Source organism: Gorilla gorilla, chromosome 11 (genome assembly GCF_029281585.2).
Source record: "Gorilla gorilla gorilla isolate KB3781 chromosome 11, NHGRI_mGorGor1-v2.1_pri, whole genome shotgun sequence".
Taxonomy (NCBI): domain Eukaryota; kingdom Metazoa; phylum Chordata; class Mammalia; order Primates; family Hominidae; genus Gorilla; species Gorilla gorilla.
The window spans coordinates 137,580,553-137,601,448 of record NC_073235.2 but is presented as its reverse complement, the minus strand read 5'-3'; the positions used below and the strand labels follow the sequence as shown (position 1 = coordinate 137,601,448).

Genomic DNA, 20,896 nt, shown 5'->3' with positions numbered 1-20,896 from the left:
TCCTGCCTCAGCCTCCCGAGTAGCAGGGACTACAGGTGAGCGCCACCACACCCAGCTAATTTTTTGTATTTTTAGTAGAGGCGGGATTTCACCATGTTAGCCAGGATGGTCTCCATCTCCTGACCTCGTGATCCATCCACCTCAGCCTCCCAAAGTGCTGGGATTACAGGCATGAGCCACCGCACCCAGCCAGAAAGTAATTTTTATGAATGAAATAAAACATTTTATTCGTTATTTATACTTGTTTTACGACTTGCCCACATATTGATGGCTCAGCAACAGAATACCCAAACACAACACAATCATTATGACATGCAGTCTTTGATATTTTGCTAACTTCCAATCTTAAAAAGCATAGCTTTCTATGAATTTCATGTTTTTGTTTTATGACAGTATAGAGAAGGATAAAACGTCTTTAATTTAACAATCTGTTAGCTTGATTTATAATTTCAGATCCTTACACAAGTGTTATATGAGCTACCATTTCCACCCTACGTTGCTGGCCTTGTCCATGTCTGGCTGCCCTGGTCGAAACCATCTTGTTGACACGCGTGTCTTTTGTGTTGTACTTAGAAGTCCCTATTTGGCCTTGATTTAATACAAATCTTTCCATTGTTTTTTTTTCCTATTATTTTTATAACTTTGTTTTATATATTAAAATCATTAATCCATCTGGAACCCATTTTCATTCAAGATTAAAAAAAAAACTCTGTGTCTGAAACTCAGCCAATTATGCAAACATGATTTGCTGGAAAATCTCTCATTTTCTAACTAGTTTGTAATTTTGCCTTTATAACATGTTACATTTATTTATCACATTGTGTGTGTCTGTGTGGTTTTAATTTTGTTTGTTTCAGGGCCAATTGTACTGTTTTTATTGCTGTTGTTTTTTCAGTCGTTGTTTTGTTTTGCTTTATAATAACCCTTAGGGTATGTCTCACCTCATTATCTTTATTTTTAAAAAACTGATTAGCTATTCTTGAGAATATACTGCCCAGATATACTTTAGAATGTTTGGCAAGGTAAATAAAATTTTCTTCCTTGTTAAACGAGCAGAAAATGTTTACGAAACTTCGGAGAAAAAAGAGAATGCCATGCAACAACTCACCTGCCTAGTGTACCATCATTTTCAAAAAATATCTTCTTTTGGGCTTTGGAGATTATGAAAATACTTTTTTTGCATATTCATGAGTTCTGTTCGGCTTTGCTTTCTAAGGAGAACCTGCTCAGGCATGCTGGGAATCTATGTCCAGGATCTGGCCCTGCCCACGAGGCTGAGGGACTCTAATCAGGCAGTGAGGCTGGCCTTAGCAATGCGGCTGGGCTTCGAAGGCCCGAGGTTCAGTGGGGAGAAATCCAGGCAAGAAGGGTGCTGGGAAGTGTGCCAGGCCCAGCTGAGCAAGGAGAGATTCTTTGAGGAAACCACTAATGGGAATGCGATGATGCCGTGTTTCCGAGGATGGCTGCTGCTAGGGAGGGAAGCAGGCTTGTATCTGGAGGGTCAAGGTGGGCCTCAGTCCTGGGAGGGAGATCGGGTGGGAAGGAAGCCAGAGTGAACTGTAGACTGGTGATTGAGGCCAAGATGGGGTCTATGGATGGAGCTGGGGGGAAAACACTGCAGAAGTGGGGTACACAGGGAGCTCGGGGCTGCTGCAGGTGCTGGGATCCCAAGTTTGGGGCTTACCAAGGCCTGTAGACCTTTCTTTCTTCTTCCTTTCCCTTCCTTCCTTTGTTTATTTTTCTTTCTTTCTCTCTCGCTCCCTCCCTCCATTCCTCCCTTCTTCCTTTCTCTTTTCCCTTTCCCTCCCTCCCTCCCTTCCTTCCTTGCCTTTCCCTTTTCCTTCCTTCCTTCCTCCTCCCTCCTTCTCTCCCTTCTTTCTCTTCTTTTCTGTCTCTCCCTCCCTCCCTCCCTTCCTTCCTTCCCTCCCTCCCTCCCTTCCTTCCTTCCCCCCTTCCTTTCTCTCTCTCTTCCTCTTCCTTCCTTTCTTCCTTTCTTTTTTCTTTTGAGAGGGTCTCACTCTGTCACCCAGGCTGGAGTGCAATGGTGTAATCATAGCCCACTGTAGCCTCAACCTCCTGGTCTCAGGTGATCCTCCCACTTCAGCCTCCCTGGTAGCTAGTACAACAGGCATGCTCTGCCATACCTGGCTAATTTTTGATTTTTTGTAGAGATGGGGTCTCACTATGTCGCCCAGCTGGCCTTGAACTCCTGACCTCAAGTGATTCTCCTGCCTCAGCCTCCCAAAGTGCTGAGATTACAGGTGGGAGCCACTATGTCCAGCCCCTATTGGATCTCTCTGAGTCCCCAGTGAGAGCTGAAATGTCATCCAACAACCATCAACCTATCACAGAATTATTTTCTTTTTCCAACCTTCTCTTTTAGGTATTGGAGATTATAAAAGTACATTTTTGCAAATTGATGCATTCCAGCCCTACTGGAAACATACTACTTTTGAGGTAGGCTGGCTAGAAAGGCTTTCAAGAGCCTGGCTGCAGAGCCTCTCCTCAGCTTCTGTCCATGGAGACCGGCGGGAGTTCAGGAACATCCTGCCTGAGCCTTGCACAATGGTCCTTTCTTGGTGGACCTGCTCATGTACAGCGCAAAGTTTGTGCAACTTCTCAGCGTCTGGTGGTTAAAGACATGAGAGGAGGGATTTTTCAAAATGCTGAACAGAAGCAGTTACCTAATTTGCAGGGCCTAGTGCAGAAGCTGTTAAGGAGTTTGAGACGGTGAGAGCAGAACATTAAACCTGACCCAAGCTGTCTGAGCCCATGCTCATGGGGTAGCTCAGTGACCCAATGGTGTATGATGTACAAAATAGATGTTCCAATAGTCAAACGTTTAACCCATACCTGAGGAATCATAATGGTCTTCGGAGAAACTGTTTGGATTGGGAGTCTCAAGATAAACACGTGGAGAATTTTTAGAGATCAGCATTGAGGGAGACACGAGATTCACTGCAGGAAATTGGAGGTGGAGAGAAAGGAAAAAGAGACCGAATACTCTGGGTGCTTGTGGGGTGCACACTGCGAGGGCCTCATTTATTTTTATTTTTATTTTTTGAGACAGAGTCTTGCTTTGTCGCCCACGCTGGAGTGCAGTGGCACGATCTCGGCTCACTGCAACCTTTGCCTCCCGGGTTCAAGCAATTCTCCTGCCTCCGCCTCCTGAGTAGCTGGGATTACAGACATGCACCACCACGCCCAGCTAATTTTTGTATTTTTAGTAGAGACGGGGTTTCACCATGTTGGCCAGGCTGGTCTTGAACTCCTGACCTCATGATCCGCCCGCCTCAGCTTCCCAAAGTGCTGGGATTACAGGGATGAGCCACGGTGCCCGGCCCACTTCTTCCCTGTAACCCAAGCCCCAGCAAGAGGAGAGGCGATGATATTGACAAACACTAGTAGCACCAACCTGGTAAACTATTGAGAGGACCAGAGGCAAAATATGCTACATGGTACAAAGAATAAAATAAAATCAAGGGAGCAAGAGAAATAAAGTTTGAAAATAATGAAAGAAAAGATTCAAATATTCACAGAGATAAAAGCAGACTTTAAAAAACAGAAATGAAGTAGGAATGACAAGACTGAAATATAAGGAGAAAAAGAAAGTAAAAAGTGAAAGAACAACATAAATGATTTTTAAATGATTGTGTCAGTTTTCCAGGGCACCCTTGATAAAGTACCACAAGCTGGGGGCTTCAACACAGAAACTTATTCTCTAACAGTTCTGGAAGCTGGAAGTCCGAGATCAATGTGTCAGGGGGCTCGTTTGTTCCCAGGGTTCTGAGGGCTCCCTCCCAGCTTCTGGTGGATTGCCTGCAATGTTCAGGGTTCTCTGACTTGTAGAAGCATCACCCCAACCTCAGCCTTCATGTTCACATGGCATTCTACCTGTGTGTCTCTGCGTCAGAATGTTCCCTTTTACAAGGACACCAGTCATATTGAATCAGGTGCCCACCCTACTCCAGGAGGACTTCATGTTAACGAATTGTGTTGGCAACGACCCTGTTTTCAAACCAGGCCACATTCTGAGATATTGAGGGTAAGGACTTTAATAGATAAATTTGGCTGGGAGGGCACAATTCAATCTATAGCAATGATAAACAAGAGAAAGGTGAAACCAGGACAGTAAAGAGATAATTTAAAAGAAAACATTGAGAGCTGTATTCCATAAATATCACTACGCCATAACAGGCAATTATGAAATTTTAAAAATTAGGTACTCGGGAGGCTGAGGCAGGAAAATGGCGTGAGCCTGGGAGGCGGAGCTTGCAGTGAGCCGAGATTGCGCCACTGCACTCCTGCCTGGGCGACAGAGTGAGACTCCCTTTCAAAAAAAAAAAAAAATTAGGATATTAAACAGAAATCTTTTACGTGAACAAAATAACAAGAACAAAAACCTTATGGAAAATATAACCAGAGCAATACAAACAAATGATTAAGACAGTGAGTGTCTTTGACACGGTGTGGCAGCTTCTTTGGGCTGAGACCCCAGGGAGTTTCATCCTCAGGGCAGAAAATCAAGAGGGGGTGGGTCAACCTAGACACCTGGGGCCTCCTCCCTCCTCCCTCTCCAGGTCAGAGGCTGACTTCTCAAGACTGACTGGCACACACCTGACAGTCCACCATCACCTGCCAGGCATGGGGCCCTCTCCTTGTTTCTTTTTAGATTGTGTGCCAGGGACAAAATAATATAATCAAGCCCCGTGATGGCATACCGTCCACAATCTGTCCTCCATCATTCTGCCTGGGAAATTCTTGCCAACTCTGCTGGTTCTCTCCTTCCAACTTGGCTAGTGTGTGTGTGTGTGTGTGTGTGTGTGTGTATGTGTGTGTGTGTGTGTGTGTTCCTGTGTGCATGCGTGCCTGGTGCATATGTGTGTTTTCACAAACTGGCACATATACAAAGTAGTCAAGATGTACCCTGAAAGAGAATGCCTGCTTGGCTCTGCAGGAGAGGATTTACGAGTTCTGCTAGACTTGCAGGAAGGAGAAGAGAAGGCCAGGAGTTCTTCTGGGGAATTTCTTTCCTTCCTTCTTTCCTTCCTTCCTTCCTTCCTTCCTTCCTTCCTTCCTTCCTTCCTTCCTTCCTTCCTTCCTTCCTTCTTTCTTTCTTTCTCTCTCTCTCTCTTTCTTTCTTTTGCTTTCCTTATTTCTTTCTTTTTTTTTTGGAGATGTAGTCTTCCTCTGTCACCCAGGCTAGAGTGCAATGGCGCCATCTTGGCTCACTGCAACCTCTGCCTCCCGGGTTCAAGTGATTCTCCTGCCTCAGCCTCCCGAGTAGCTGGGACTACAGGCGCCCACCACCATGCCTGGTTAATTTTTGTAGTTTTAGTTGAGACAGGGTTTCACCATGTTGGCCAGGCTGGTCTCAAACTCCTGAGCTCAGGTGATCCGCCCAGCTCAGCCTCCCTAAAAGCTGGGATTACAGGTGTGAGTCACTGCCCCTGGCCTGATGAGGTTTCTTTTTAAGGGGCTTATATGGTGGGGGGAGAATGGTGTTGTGAGAAGCAGTGGTTGGTTTTAGGGAGATACTAAGAAAGAGAAGGGGAAAAAGGTTATTAAAGCTTGCTTCTCTGTGCTTGTCTATTTTCTCTGTGGCATTTTTTGAGACACTGAAGAAAAGATCTGAATTCCTTTCACCTTTTAGTTTCCTCGGGAGTGACTCAAGCACTTGGACCAAGTGAGGTGCTTAAAAAAAAATACCGATTGCAATTTTCTCAGTATTATTGATTAATGTAAGTAGTGAACACCCACCAGCCGCAGGGGCTGGGTGAGGCAGTGAATGTGCGGGGAGAGGCTGAGTCCACATTCCAGCTGCTGCTCTTCCGGCCTCTGAACCATTTCCTACAACACTTTTGACACCAAATGTTGAGGGGCGTTTTCCCACACCAACCACTTCTCCAACACCGGCCGGTGCCCTTCAATTCAGTTCAATTCGCTTCAATTCTAACATGCTGCTTGCACAAGCTAACAGACCGTCTTCACCTCAGACGCCAATCAGTCGCAAATCTCAGCCTCTTGCACTTCTGACCCGTCAGCTCTAAATCAGGGATTCCCAAGACCCCCTCCTTAGTTTGATAATTTGTTAGAAGGGCTTATAGAACTCTGGAAAGTGCTTTCCTTACCATTACTGGTTCATTATAAAGGATACAGCTCATAAATGGTCAATGGAAGAGCTGCCCAGGGCGAGGATGGGGAGGGGCGTGGAGCTTCTTTGTCCCAGCCCTGAAGCAATTCGACAACCCAGAAGCTCTCAGAACCCCAGGGTGTAGGGTTTCTATGGAGGTTCCATGATTTAATCATGACTGATTAAATCATTGGCCACTGGCGATTAGCTCAATCCCCAGCCTCTCTTCCCTCCCTGGAGGGTGGGGAGTGGGACCCCAGGTTCCTACCTTCTCATTGCATGGGTGGTTCCTCCGGTCTTGAAGCTATCTAGGGGGCATCAGTGTCATTTCATTAGCATAAACCCAGGTAAGGTTGAAAGAGCTGATTTTTTTTTTTTTCCTTTGAGATGGGGTCTTGCTCTGTCACCCAGGCTGAAGTGCAATGGCGCGATCCCGGCTCACTGAAACCTCTGCGTCCTGGGTTCAAGCGATCTTCTTGTCTCAGCCTCCTTAGTAGCTGGGATTACAGGCTGGCTCCCACCACAATGCCTGGCTAATTTTTGTATTTTTAGTAGAGATGGAATTTCGCCATGCTGGCCAGGCTGGTCTCGAATTCCTGACCTCAAGTGATCCGCCTGCCTTGGCCTCCCAAAGTGCTGGGATTACAGGCATGAGCCACCGCACCCGGCGGGAAGGGCTGATTCTGATAGCAAAAGATACTCCTCTAACCCCCATCACTTAGGAAATTCCCGACGGTTTTAGGAGCTCCATACCAGAAACTGGGGACAAAGACCAAATATATGTTTCTTAGTATATCACAATATCACATACCTAAGTGACTTCTTTCCAGAAAGTTCCAAACCTTCTCACTTCTTTTTCTCATTTGTGCTATGGGGACAATTAATAATAATATAATGTTATTAATATAATATTATTATAATTATATTATTATTTTAATAATATTCCTTATTAAAAATCATCTCTTTTTTTTTTGAGACAGAGTCTTGCTCTGTCACCAGTCTGGAGTGCAGTGGTGAGATCTCGGCTGACTGCAACTTCCACCTCCTAGGTTCAAGCAGTTCTCCTGCCTCAGCCTCCCGAGTAGCTGAGACTACAGGTGCCCGCCACCACACCCAGCTCATTTTTGTATTTTTAGTAGACAGTGGGTTTCACCATGTTGGCCAGGATGGTCTCCATCTCTTGACCTTGTGATCCACCCGCCCCGGCCTCCAAAGTGTTGGGATTACAGGTGTAAGCCACTGCGCCTGGCCAATAATTACTTTCTAATGGACTTCTCACCAACACATCACAGGTTCTCAACTGAAACATCGGTCGTTCCTACCTGGAGCAGTTAAAATGATGTCAAACACACCGATTATTTATAGCAGCCCCAGTCTATTCCTGACCTCACCTGGTGTGAATGACAGCTCTTCCCTGCACAGTGGGGACCGTCTCCTTGTGACCACTGTGATACGTTCCACCTGAGTGGCTTCAACTAGCGAAACTCTAAACATTTAGTCTTGGTTAATTATTCTTCATCTCACCATCTCAAACTTTCAAATATTAGAGATGCTGTACCAAAGGTGGCTCAAGGACAAGTGTGGTGCAGGACAGAGGGTGGGACCTCATGTTACAAAGGCCCTGTGGGTGGCTGGAGACCCATTGTACTGGTGCAACAGTGCTTGCAGAGAAGTACATTGGCTTGTGGTTGAGACTGAAGGAACTCTTGTTAATGGCAGAGAAGACATTGGCTTGTGGTTGAGACTGAAGGAACTCTTGTTAATGGCAGACATGGGAAGGCAATTAGAGGGAGCTGTGGTTTTGAGAGAAGGGAGAGGGAGGACAGAGTGGGAACAGGGTGAGAAATGATGAATTTCTGACATTTCTGGGCCGTGGAACCTGGTGAATCCATAGCCCTTCTAGACCTCTTTGATCTCTCTGGTCCCTTCTCCTCCACACCGTCTCCAATTTCAGGCTCTCACTGGGTCCTTTCAGAAGGAGAAGTAAGGAACACTCCAGGAGCAGAGGGAGCCAGCACAGAAGGAGTAAGAAATTCATTATCAAACAAAAGGACTAGAATACATTTGAATGAATAAAGAGGAAAGCTATCCCTTTTTGTCCTGCTAGAATATTTGAAATGCAAAATAACTGGTGTTTATACAAATTTACAGCATCTATTGTACGTCTTAGTCACCTATACCATTTGGAAAGCTGTGTGTTCTCTAACTAGAGGCAGGTCCAGAAGTAATTTATGATGAATCTGGTGTGCACTTCTCCCTCCATTCCCACACCCCCTGCTCAAATTAGGGAGAGAGTGACTACACCTGCTTTTGAATCCTTCTCTCACCCGGCCCATCTGCCCACTGGAAACCGCTCTTGGGCTTGATCACACTTTTACAGGGTGGCCAGGGAAAGTCCTCGGGGATAACAGGCCACAAAGACCCCTAGATGATCTCAGTTGGGGGTGGGCTGGGTGTGGATCTGTGAAAGTTGTCAGAATCAATATAGAGTCACTTATGGCAAATCCTAATAAAATGAAGTCAGGAGGCCGTGAAGGGAAAGCCCTCATGTATATTTGCCTTATAAGAAGAACTACCACAAGAGACTCTCCCAAGCCACAACCCTGAAGTTAACCCCACTTCTATGAGGACAGCTTTCCAATAACAGCCAGTCCTAACTGCAACCTTGCAAGTAGCCTTACGAAACCGCAAGCTTGCAGTCAGTGCCGCTCCTGTGAAGACCCTCTCCTAGTACTGGCCAGTGCACACTTTGCCACCTGTGATAAGCCCTGTAACCAATACACTTTTGTTTCAAAACCTGCACATACTTCTCCTTTTTGCCTTTAAAGGTTTCCCTTTGCCTCAGCCTCCCCAGATATGCCTATGAGTAGTCATAGCATGCACATCTGGATTATAACCCTTCTGTCTGATCCTGAACAAACTCATTTCTTTGGAGGGCCACTCTGTGTTATTTTAGATTGACATATCTGTTAAGCAATCAGGATTTTCCTTCTAACTCATATTTTTTATCCTTAAAAGTAAATTTATTTCTGTTATGATGGTGCCAACATTTTTTATGGCTTCTTGTGGCAGCCACTGAAAGAAAATTTATTTTGAGTGTACTCGTCCTCATTGGGAAATATATAAAAGTAAGATAATATTCCCCCCGGTGAATTTATCTAATTTTCTCCAATACCGAAATGTTTCCAACTCATAGATGATTTCCAAAGATACCTGGTGATGTCCATCTTATTGCACACTGGAGACAGGAAGAAGATATTCAGAAAATAATTATATTTGAAATAACGTTTCCTCAGTCAATAACTGTCTAGTCATTGTCATCTCTTTTCCATATCACCTCTGGCCCCTTCGGCTCCCCTCTCCTTCTCTATCTCATTGCTGGGGCTGGCTGCAGAGCCTGTCAATGCCCATGCTGTGTGGATGCCCAAAGAATGCCCACATGGGGCTGCCCCCAAGAGTCAAGTCCACAAATGGCGTTTGGAGTCACAGGGATAAGAAATGGTTTGAAAACTTTGGCCTAAGAATGGTAAAGTGATATGGCATTTCCCTAAGAACGCTTTTAGTTATAAAAGAATTAGAAATGTTTCTAGGTAAACGATTAGTTGAAATCACCTTGAAAAGAAGCAATCAGGTGTGAAAGTCAAAGTCACGGGCTCTGGAGATAGACAGGACTTGGTCAAAGCCTGGCATTCCCATTGCTCAGCTGAGTGACCCTTAGCAGGTCACACTCCTGCACCAAACCTGTTTTTCATCTTCAGAAACAAAGGTAACGACTATCAACCTATTGCATATTGGCTGATGTGAGGATGAAATGAGAATACATCGGGCTTCTGTGCCTGATACACAGGAAGCACTCCACAGAAGTGAGGTGCAATTGCTGTTTCTTGGCTTTAAGGAAATACAAGCATGTTCTTTATTCCCCTGGTGAGACACGTGTCACTGAGATTCTCCTCCCATCCATTCGTGGTCTGGTGGAGGTGGACAACAGAAAGGCCAATATCATACACACACCCTGCAAGAGCCTCCCCAGCCACCACCTCCTGATCAGATGGAACCTGTGGGCAATTGATTCCTCAGCCCCTCATAGGCCAGGCCTGGATGTCCAAGGCTGAGCAAGCAAAGCTGTCTTCAGGCTAATGTGTCTACCACCATAAAGATGCTCTCACGGGTTAAAGTGTTGTGAACCCCCCATCCAGGTGATCTTGGCCTGGACAGGGGATAGGCAATTCCTGGCTCTCTTCAGGTTGCCGTTATGCATACAAATATATGCATATTTAGTTCAAAATTAAATGCATTCTTAGCTAATATACATATGTTATCTTAGTTCAGGCTATTACAACAATTAGGCTGGGCAATTTATAAATAATAGAAATTAATTTCTCACAGTTCTGGAGGCTGGGAAGTCCAAAGATCAAGGCACTGGCAGATTCCACCCTTCCAGGTGGCAGGCTGGGCATCTCACCTGGACTTTCAGGCCCACTCCTTTGGCTTCCAGATGCATCTTCTTGTCTCTGGTGACCATGTCTCCAAGAGGTCCCATGGAGAGGTCCTTCTAGCACCCACCTAGTCATGTCCCCCAGCCATCCCACTTTCTACAACCTTGCTGGCTCCCCATTAAGCTTAGGGTGAGACATACCTGACATTCATGACTCAACTCTGCCATTTCTTTCCACCTTCACTGCTGGCCTTTCCCACCATGGGCCACCTTGTGCTGCCACAGAATGCCGTGACCACATGTTAACCCTGGGGAGCCTCAGGCCTCTCTGCCTCTCTCCCAGGGCTGCTCTGCCTGGGTTGTACTGTCCTTCCCTTGCTGAGGCAGCTGGAGTCAGATGTCTTTCTCTGTGAAACCTTCCTCGGCCTGCCTCACTCACCTTCTTGTATCTATACGACTCTGTTCAAGTTGCCATTATGCATACAAATACATGCATATTTAGTTCAAAACTAAATGCCTTCCTCGCTAAAATACCCATGTTGACTCAGGTCAGGCTGTTACAACAATTAGGTTGGGCAACTTATAAGTAATAGAAATTTATTTCTCACAGTTCTGGAATCTGGGAAATCCAAGATCAGGGCACTGGCAGGTTCCATGTGTGGTGAGGGCTGCTCTCTACTTCAAAGATGGCGCCTCATTGCTGCATCCTCACATGGTGGAAAGTGGAAAGGCAAAAAGGATGAAGAGATGAACTCACTCCTTGAGCCCTTTTAGAAGGCCCTAATCTCATCCATGAAGGCAGTGCCTAATTGGTATGGTTTGGCTGTGTCCCCACCCAAATCTCATCTTGAATTGTAGCTCCCATAATCCTCATGTGTTGTGGGAGAAACCCAGTATGAGGTCATTGAATCATGGGGACAGGTGTTTCCAGTGCTGTTCTCGTGATAGTGAATAAGTCTCGTGAGATTTGATGGTTTTATAAAGGGCAGTTCCCTGCACCAGCTCTCTTGCCTGCTGCCACATAAGATGTGCCTTTGCTCCTCCTTCACCTTCTGCCATGATTGCAAGGCCTCCCCAGCCATGTGGAACTGTGAGTCCATTAAATCTCTTTCCTTTATAAATTACCTAGTCTCAGGTATGTCTTTATAGCAGCATGAGAATGGACTAATATGCTAATCATCTTCCAATGGTCCCACTTCTTAATACCATCATCCTGGGCTTTAAGATCCAACATACGAATTTTGGAGGGACACATACATCTGAATCATGGCACACATCCATACAAAATGTGTATTTACGTACATATGTAAGCAAATATATACACATATGCATGCATGTATATATGTCTACATTTATATATATGTACTGTGAGCTCCAGGCAGGTGAAAATGTTGTTTTGTTCACCTTATTTAGTCTGGTAGGATTTCTCTATATGGAATATATAAACAAATATTAATTACATATTTTTCAAATAAAAATGTATGAAAATATAAGCATATTAAGATAAACATATAATTTTGCCTAATGATATAAACATGGAAGTAGGATTTACAAACATAGATATATTGCTAAATAAGTGTATTGACACAAAAATACATATATGTAAGTATATTTTTTCCACATAGAAAACTGAACTTGTCCCAAATCAGAAAGGGAAAGGTTTGAAATGCTAGCTCTCTCTATATAGTATATATAATCCAGATTTTCATATATACATCTATCTACCTCTGAAATCTCTATTTAGTTCTATTAATACATGTCCTTTCTTGTTCCAATTTTACAGTATTTTAATTATTACTTTATACTGTGTTTTGATACTTGATAAGGTAATTTCCTTCTCATTATTTTTGTTTTTAAAATTTTATTGCTATTTTTGCATATTTTCTTTTCTGTATGAACTTGAGAATCAACTAATCAGTTACAATAAATTATTTTTCACTTATTTTTATTATTTTAAATTATTTTTATAAATAAATAAAATTTAAAAATAATTAAATTTTTATTTATGTATTTATTTACTTTTTCATAGAAACACCAAGTCCAATACAATACATTTTGGCAGGAGTTTTCACTGAGATTACATTGAATTTATAGATTAAGGTAAAATCAATATTTTTCTGGTTAAAAAAACTCCTATCCCGAAATCCCCTGTTTTTCTCTTTAGGTTTTTAGCTTTTGGTTAGGCGTTACAGAAGATTTCTTTATATATGCATAGCGTATTACTTGGTAGATATAATTTAGTGTGTTTTACAATTCTTGTTATTGTGAATGGGATAGTTTTTTGAAAATAAAACTTCTTATAGTGGAAAGTTTCAAAAGCAAAGGCAACTTGTGGGAGGGGAATGAGGAATCCTTGTGTTCCCCAAACCAAGCTGAGTCATGCCCACTCTTCCTTTCTCCCTATGCCACATACTCCTTTCTACCTCCCCAGTTATTTTGAAGCAAATCCTGGATTTAACATTATTTCCACCATTGGCTCTTTCATGTTAATTTTGGGCCTGAAAAGTTACTTAGCTTTCTTATTCGTTTTAATAACATATTGTTAATTTACTTTGCTTTTTCAGGTAGAGACACTTTTGACTTGATCTCTGCAGTCCTCAGCATGGTATGTAACACAAGATAGGTCCTTAATACTTGCATTTGGTTGGTTCGAAACTAAATGCGTGACCGTCACGATGACATCTCTCAGCTTGCTGTCATGTGGCACCACTGGGTCATCCTTCCCATCCCATGACAGTTCTTAGACTCAAGTTCAGGTTTAGTTAGTCTATCCTAGCCCCCTGTGTTGTTTACCATTCCACAGACAATGCATTTCTTGGCTACTGGGAAAAAACATCCTGCAGTGTGAACCAATCTCCCCCTCTCCCTGCCTAGCCCTGGGTCTCAGTTTGCAGAGGCTCTGCCTTGGGTTCATTCTCACAGAGCAGCAGCAGCCGCAGATAAAAGTGGGGCAAGGTTCACCTGAGCACAAAGCAGAGCCCGGACTGGCTAATAAATTATGTAGAGATTCTATTGCTCAGAACCTGAATCCATTATTCAGCTTTAAAACAGGAATAAAATATGCAAATGCAGCAGGCAGAAGTGCACACACAGCACACACCATGCTTCAGCCTTGGCAATGGCTGGGCCCACTGGAGTTTCAGAGACAGACACTTCATTTCCTCTGCCTACGAGTGTGTAGAAAGAGACAGAAATCTCAGCCATGGCAAAAAAGCACCGGGCCACTGTTTATCTTCAGATCTGGCCTTGGGAGACATCTTTAGTGGCCCCCAGCAGCAGAGAAGTCAAGACCAGCCTCTGGGGAGAGGCTTGGGTCAACCTGTCCTTGTCTTTCCCCTGAAAGAGGGAAACTCTTTGATGGCAGTTTCAATGCAAAGTTGTGCCCTTCCCGATCCCATTCTCCTATAAAATAACCTATTATTGGTGGCATCCATATATGAACATAAATCCCCTTTGACAATTTTTGTTTGATATTTTGGGTTAGCACATTCTGCTACTTATTGGGTAAGGTAGTCATGTTTTCTTTACTCTGATGTTGACCTCTTTCTATCGAGTAAGTTGCTGAGACGAGGCTGGGCGCGGTGGGTCACACCTGTAATCCCAGCACTTTTGGAGGCCAAAGTGGGCCGATCACTTGAGGTCAGGAGTTCGAGACCAGCCTGGCCAACATGGTGAAACTCCGTCTCTACTAAAAATACAAAAATTAGCCAGGTGTGGTGGCGGGTGCCTACACTTCCAACTACTCGGGAGGCTGAGGCAGGAGAATCGCTTGAATCTGGTAGGCAGAGGTTGCAATGAGCCAAGATCTCACCACTGCACTCCAGCCTGGGCAAACGAGTGAGACACCATCTAAAAAAAAAAAAACAAAAAGAGGTCTACATTCAGCTTGTCTACTCCTCAGTCACGATTTTAAGGTTCTCATCCATAAGAGAGGCTTGAGGCTTCTCAGTTTTAAAAACATGTCCTCATGGCAACTCCCACACCATCCTTGACTCTGATCCCCCCTGCTTCTTCTCTGGCTTTGGTATGGCTTTCTTTGGTTCTGCCACCCCAAGTGAAACTGGCTTGGTTGTATGCCTAGGCTGGGAAGATTTAATCTCATTTAAAAAGTAGCTGCTATTTAATGAAAAGAGGGCTGGATTTGAAATCTGAAAATATGGGCTCAAGGCCTGCAAGTACAACTCACTGCTGGGGCCACCCTGGTGGAGTAGTTTCGCATCCTGGAGCCGTCAGTGTCATGGATAACACTGAACTCAGTGAACTCAGACCTTTGGTACAAGAGTCAGACAGGATGATGGGTGTAAAAGTATTGGGTAGGATGTGTTGTTTATCCTCATATCACTAGAACTGTATCCGGCTGACATGCACCAGAACACATTACTGGTTGTTAAAATGCTGAAGTATTTCTGTGCCAGGTCAGAAATAGCTGTCTTTCCAAGAAGCCCCACACCCCCAATGTCCCAGGGTTCCTCAGTGCTCTTACCACCTCGACCTCTCGTTTACTGCCCCTGTATTCCCACTGTCCTGCAACGAAAGAGTTAATGGCTGGTACGATTCCCGAGACTCACAATTTTCTGCCTTTGGCTCCAGGCAACACACATTTATTTTCAGCATTAACTGGAGCTTAACCCCAATGTTAAAAATTAGAATCTGCAGAAGTTAAAATTGGCCACTTAAGGCAAATTCTCTCTCCCTCTCTCTGAAAGTATGAATTACTGCTTCTACTGTCTGGGTAAGATGAACTTGATATAATAGCCCCAATCTTGTTTGTTCCAATAGAATATTTCATACGGTCGAAGAAGGCTAAATTATGTGTTTTGAAATTCCCTGAAGCTGCAATTCAAGAAGTGTATAATTAAGCCCTGGCATTATTAAGGAGTAGAAAATATTTTTCTTCCAACTTTCCTATGGTTTAAAAACTATTCAGGCTTTGGATTTTTGTGATAGCAGACTAGGTGACACATTCTAAGAACTACTGTTAAATGGTGAACGAAAGTCAATGAATGTGGCCCTCCTGCTGGGAGTAAAAAGACTTTCTCACAGCTTCGCATTGGCAGCAGGCGTAGGTATTCCCTTCTTGGAGGCGGCCCTGAGAATCTGTGACAGGTGCGACACTTTTCAGCTACAGTGTCTGGAAAAGATATGGTTCAGCCTTCAGATCCCTTCCTGGCAGGGGTGACGAGAGCGGGCCGTGGCAGTCATTAAGTTCATTGTTTCAGTGAGATCCATACCTCCTTGAGAACTGCCTATGTTTCTCTAAAGAGATAACTTCACTAAAAGGTGAAGGCTTTTAAGGATAAAATCACATAAAAAAGAATATATTCTTGCATTGCTTAGATGTTGTTTTCCGTCCCTGGGGCTGTTATAACAAATTGCCAAAAACATGATGGCTTAAAGACAACAGAGTTTTATTCTTTCACAATTCTGTAGGTCGAAGTCTGAAATCAAGTGTGAGCAGGGCCACATGGGCCCAGTCTGAAGACCCGAAGGAGAGTCCCCCTTTCCCTATTCCAGCGTCTGGCAGTCCTAGGCCTTCTTTGGTTGACGGCAGCCTCACTTCCATCTGTGCCTGTGACTCACATAGCCCTCTTCTCTGTGTCTCTGACTTTCTCTTCTCTTAAAAGAACACCTCGGCTGGGTGTGGTGGCACATGCCTGTAATCCCAGCACTTTGGGAGCCCCAGGCAGGTGGATCACCTGAGGTCAGGAGTTCGAGACCAGCCTGACTAACATGGTGAAACCTCATTTCTACTAAATACAAAAAAATTAGCTGGGCATGGTGGCACATGCCTGTAATCCAAGCTACCTGGGAGGCTAAGACCGGAGAATTGCTTGTGCCTGGGAAGGCAGAGCAAGCTACCTGGGAGGCTAAGACCGGAGAATTGCTTGTGCCTGGGAAGGCAGAGGTTGCAGTGAGCCAAGACTGTGCCATTGCACTCCAGCCTGGGCAACAAGAGTGAAACTCCATCTCGAAAAAAAAAAAAAAAAGAATCCCCCAAAAAACCCCACACCTGCTGTTGGGTTTAGGGCCTCTCCTCAGTGCAGAGTGCTCTCATCTTGAGATAACTTAATGATATCTGCTGATAAAGATCCTTTTTCCCATAAGGTCACATTCACCCATACTGAAGATTAGGACACGAATGTATATTTTGGAGTCACAATTTAACAGACTTTAGATGTATATTTAAAAAATTCGGAAGATAACTAAGGGATTGATTACAATAGTTATCTATCTGGGGGGAGGGCGGAAAGAGAGGATAAGGCAGCAGAGGAGGAAGGGAGAATTTTGCTTCTATTTCATTCTTAAACAATTTAAAGTTTTGAGTCTGGTAAATCTGTCACTTAGTAAATAATTAAACAAGTAAGTCTAATTTAAAATGATACATTTTTGTTTTTATACATTTTTGTTTTTTTTTTTTTTGGGACAGAGTCTTGCTCTGTTGCCCAGGCTGGGGTGCAGTGGTGCAATCTCGGTTCACTGCAAACTCAGCCTTCCCAGTTCAAGCGATTCTCCTGCCTCAGCCTCCCAAGTAGCTGGGATTACAGGCGTGCACCACCACGCCCGGCTAATTTCTGTATTTTTAGTAGAGATGGGGTTTCACTATGTTAGCCAGGCTGGTCTCGAACTCCTGACCTCAGGTGATCCACCTGCCTTGGTCTCCCAAAGTGCTGGGATTACAGGGGTGAGCCACCATGCCTGGCAGTCAGTTTCAATCTTTTTCAATCTTTTTTTTTTTTTTTTTTGAGATGAAATTTTGCTCTCATTGTCCAGGCTGGAATGCAATGGGGTGATATCGGCTCACTGCAACCTCTACCTCCTGGGTTCAAGCAATTCTTCTGCCTCAGCCTCCTGAGTAGCTGGGATTACAGGCGCCCACCACCAGGCCCGGCTAATTTTTTTGGATTTTTAGTAGAGACGGGGTTTCACCATGTTGGCCAGGCTGGTCTTGAACTCCTGACCTCAGGTGATCTGCCTGCCTCGGCCTCCCAAAGTGCTAGGATTATAGGCATGAGCCACAGCATGGGGCCCAGTTTCAATCTTTAACCAATGAAAACCTGAACACAAAACAATAATTCTTAACCAATCATGATGAAACGCAGTAACTTTTTTTTTTAATAAAAGGAAGGAGAAAGTGTTGAAAATTGACATCTATGTTTACATATCACAGCAACACAAAGTGCCAGCAAAAAAAAAAAAAAAAAAAAGTGGAAAAATGAAAGTATCTTGGCCCCATGAGTTTTGCTCTGCTTCCCACTGTCATTTATTCAGTACATGTGTCACTAGATCCAGGACTTGCTCTAGAAGTTGGAGGAAGTCAATGGCACTGTGAGAAACGTGAATTACCAAGGGACTCTGTCATGTCCTTTGTTACTCATGTGACTTCCTTACATGAAAGGAAAATAAATCCTGGGGCCTCCAAATCACTCAGCTAAAGGGAAAAGTCAAGCTGGATCTGCTTAGGGCAAACCTGCCTCCCATTGTATTCAAAGTCATCCCACTCTTCACTGAGATAAATGCATATCTGATGGCCTCCTTTGGAAAGGCTCATCAGAAACTCAAAAGAATGCAACCATTTGTCTCTTATCTACCTATGACCTGGAATTTCAGTATCAAACCAATGTTTATCTTGCATATATTGATTGATGTCTCATGTCTCTGTAGAGACTACATGAAAATTTTGTTGTTGAAATAATTCGTTGTACTGAGCTTCACTTGAAATGTTTAAATACCTTGAAAACATTTCCATTTTTGCCTTTACTCAAATCAGGTGGTGGTTACTTTCTAATGAATGCAAATCCCAGTATGTGAAAAGTGTGGGTTAGGACAATAAAAGGGGAGGTGACACCATTTTAATGGTTTCTCAGAAGCTGTGCTCCGATGACCTTGGGCACATGTCATCAGTACCTCCTGAGGTTATGTCACAGGTGCATGTCCTTAACTTTGGCAAAATAAACTTCCCAAATTAACTGAGATCTGTCTCAGATATTCAGGCTCCACAGCTATGCCAGCTAACCCCTTATGCTGAAAATGAGGACTTAAAAGGAAAGGGCAAGAGAGCCAGACTTGCTTTTTTCCTTTTTTTTTTTTTTTAAAAGTCTTTCCTTATTCATCAATAAGCCAAAAGTAGAGGTTGTTAGTAGAAAATGTGTGCACCAAGAAGCGAAATAAAAACAGTTGAGTTCATGTGTTGTAGTGTTTCCAATGTTCTGCTAAGAATGAAATATATATGCATGTACAAGCCACAAAATACAAATTGTGTAATTTTGGTGATGCTGCATATGAGTTAAATGTACTTATGTTTGTATTTAAACGTGAAATTGCACAATATGAAGAGTAATGGTAAAATTCATGCTAATGATTTAAAATTGTATTCTTTCTTTACTCAAAACGACCTCAAGTAGCAAAGTAAAAACACCATAACAAATTGAGATACTGTAGAAAAAGGGAAAAGCCTTATCTTTTACTACATTCCATGGCACGTTTCTCCTGCTTTTTGAATGAGAGCACTTACAGTTTCATTTTGCATTTGGCTGCAAAAACAGCGCAGCGCCCCCTGCAGGGAGCTGTATCACGGTGTTCTGATCAGCCTCTGGGGAAGTGGCCTCCTCTGGTCCAATCAGCTTGTGGGCTGAGGATCACGTGATACAAAATATGGCCACCCCTGCATGAACCTGGGGCAACTGCCCTGGGTAGGTACCCGTACAAGGAAAGGCAATCCTTCAAGCAATAATCTTTTGGCAGTCTCCCTCACCTCTGTTCACCCCTGGGTATTTTTGGCATTGCTGAGTTTTAAATGATGGGGTGTGATGTTTCCTTAGCCTATTAAACTTCATTGTGTCATTTTTTAACTGCTTCTGAGAAACTACTAAAATGCTGTTACCTCCCTTTTTATTGGCCTAAGCCACACTTTTCACATACTGGGCTTTTCATTCATTAGAAAGTAACCACTTATTTTGAGTAAAGGCAAAAATGGAAATGGTTTCAAGGTATTTAAGCATTTCAAGTGAAGCTCAGCACAGTGAATTATTTCAACAACAAAATTTCCATGCAGTCTCTTAGAAGAAAAATATATCTTAACTAAATTTTAGGACTTCACATTTTGTTTTGTTTTGTCTTGGCTTATTTGTTATTTAAATGTGCGGATCTGTGAAATAACATCATTTCTTTTTAAAAGACAGCAGGTTCTAACTTTAGTACTTCCTGAGCAAAAAGAACTAAGGTTGCAGAAAGCTTCTCTTTCTGGCTGTCTTTCTGGCATTGCTGCAGGCAGTGCTGCCCTTGCTGGGAGGTCTCCACCATCCACATTAGCCTGCATGTCTCTGTCCCTTTGCTTCGTTTCCCACCTCTACCCACCTGCCCACCACACTCTCACACTTCCCCTGCCCAACCAGAATTGCCATCAGGGGCTATTGGTCCAATCCCAAATGCTAGTAACAGAACTGAAAAGCCCAAGTTTGAAGGGAATTTCTCCTTCCGTGAAGCCCCCTGGGAGAAAATTTTCTGGAAGACTCACCGTCCCAGAGGCTACACAGCTCAGGACAACCCCTGTTCTTTTAAGGGAAAAATGAAAGCCTGGACTTGTAGGTTTTCCCCACCAGTTTTCACATGGAGCTGATATCGGCATCTCTGCAAGGCCAGGAGGAGATTGAGTGACCTCTCTGGAACTCCGAAGTTTACTTTCCCCGCGTTTTCATAACTTGTTCTCAGCTCTTTGAACTGCATCCAAGTGCCTAGTTCATGATGCCATAATTGCTCACCGGGGTCAAGGGCAGAGCTCTGGTTTCATATTGTAAAATTCAGTGCACCTGGGTACCACATAATAGCTCTACTAAGACATGTGTGCATTACATCAGCTATGATTCATTCCTGTGATCTAGTTTAGACCACAATCTGATAACACAAAGCAATTACTTCAACTGTTAGAAGATGCTTAACTGGAAAAAACATATCTTTAGTTTTCCTTCCAACTTTAGTCTAAACCATATATATATGTGTATATATATATATGTTTATATATATATGGTCTATATATATATGTTTTTATATATATGGTTTATATATATATGTATATACATATATGTTCATATTCCATATATATGTATTCCAAATACTCTACATGACTTTTAAACAACAACAAAACTCGGGGGAATAGGATCTAAAATGTATTTCCCAGGTCTAGCTTGGATGGACTTCAGGGTCATTAACAAGCTGTGCCAAGCAGCATATGAAATCGGTGAGATAAGCTTTGATGCACATTAGCTGTGGGACCTTAAGCAAATGACTCATGCTCTCTGAGCTGCAGTTTTCTTATCTGTGAAATAAGGATA

At 43.5% G+C, this 20,896-nt stretch overlaps 1 long non-coding RNA gene across 4 annotated transcripts in view; it reads right to left on the bottom strand.

The window, feature by feature from the left end:
* LOC129532045 (uncharacterized) overlaps nucleotides 1-19,149 on the bottom strand; it is a 28,171-nt gene extending 9,022 nt beyond the window's left edge. The window contains exons 1-2 of one of the 4 annotated variants that reach the window (XR_008677638.1): nucleotides 19,081-19,149; nucleotides 6,945-7,001 (exon numbers count right to left, since the gene is read on the bottom strand). This is a non-coding gene — a long non-coding RNA (uncharacterized lncRNA). Of the gene's footprint in view, nucleotides 1-1,108; nucleotides 1,244-6,157; nucleotides 6,260-6,944; nucleotides 7,002-10,595; nucleotides 10,675-19,080 lie in introns of those variants that run through there. The other 3 variants (XR_008677635.2, XR_008677637.1, XR_008677636.1) reach the window with 3 other exon arrangements.
* Between the last annotated feature and the right edge of the window lie 1,747 nt (nucleotides 19,150-20,896).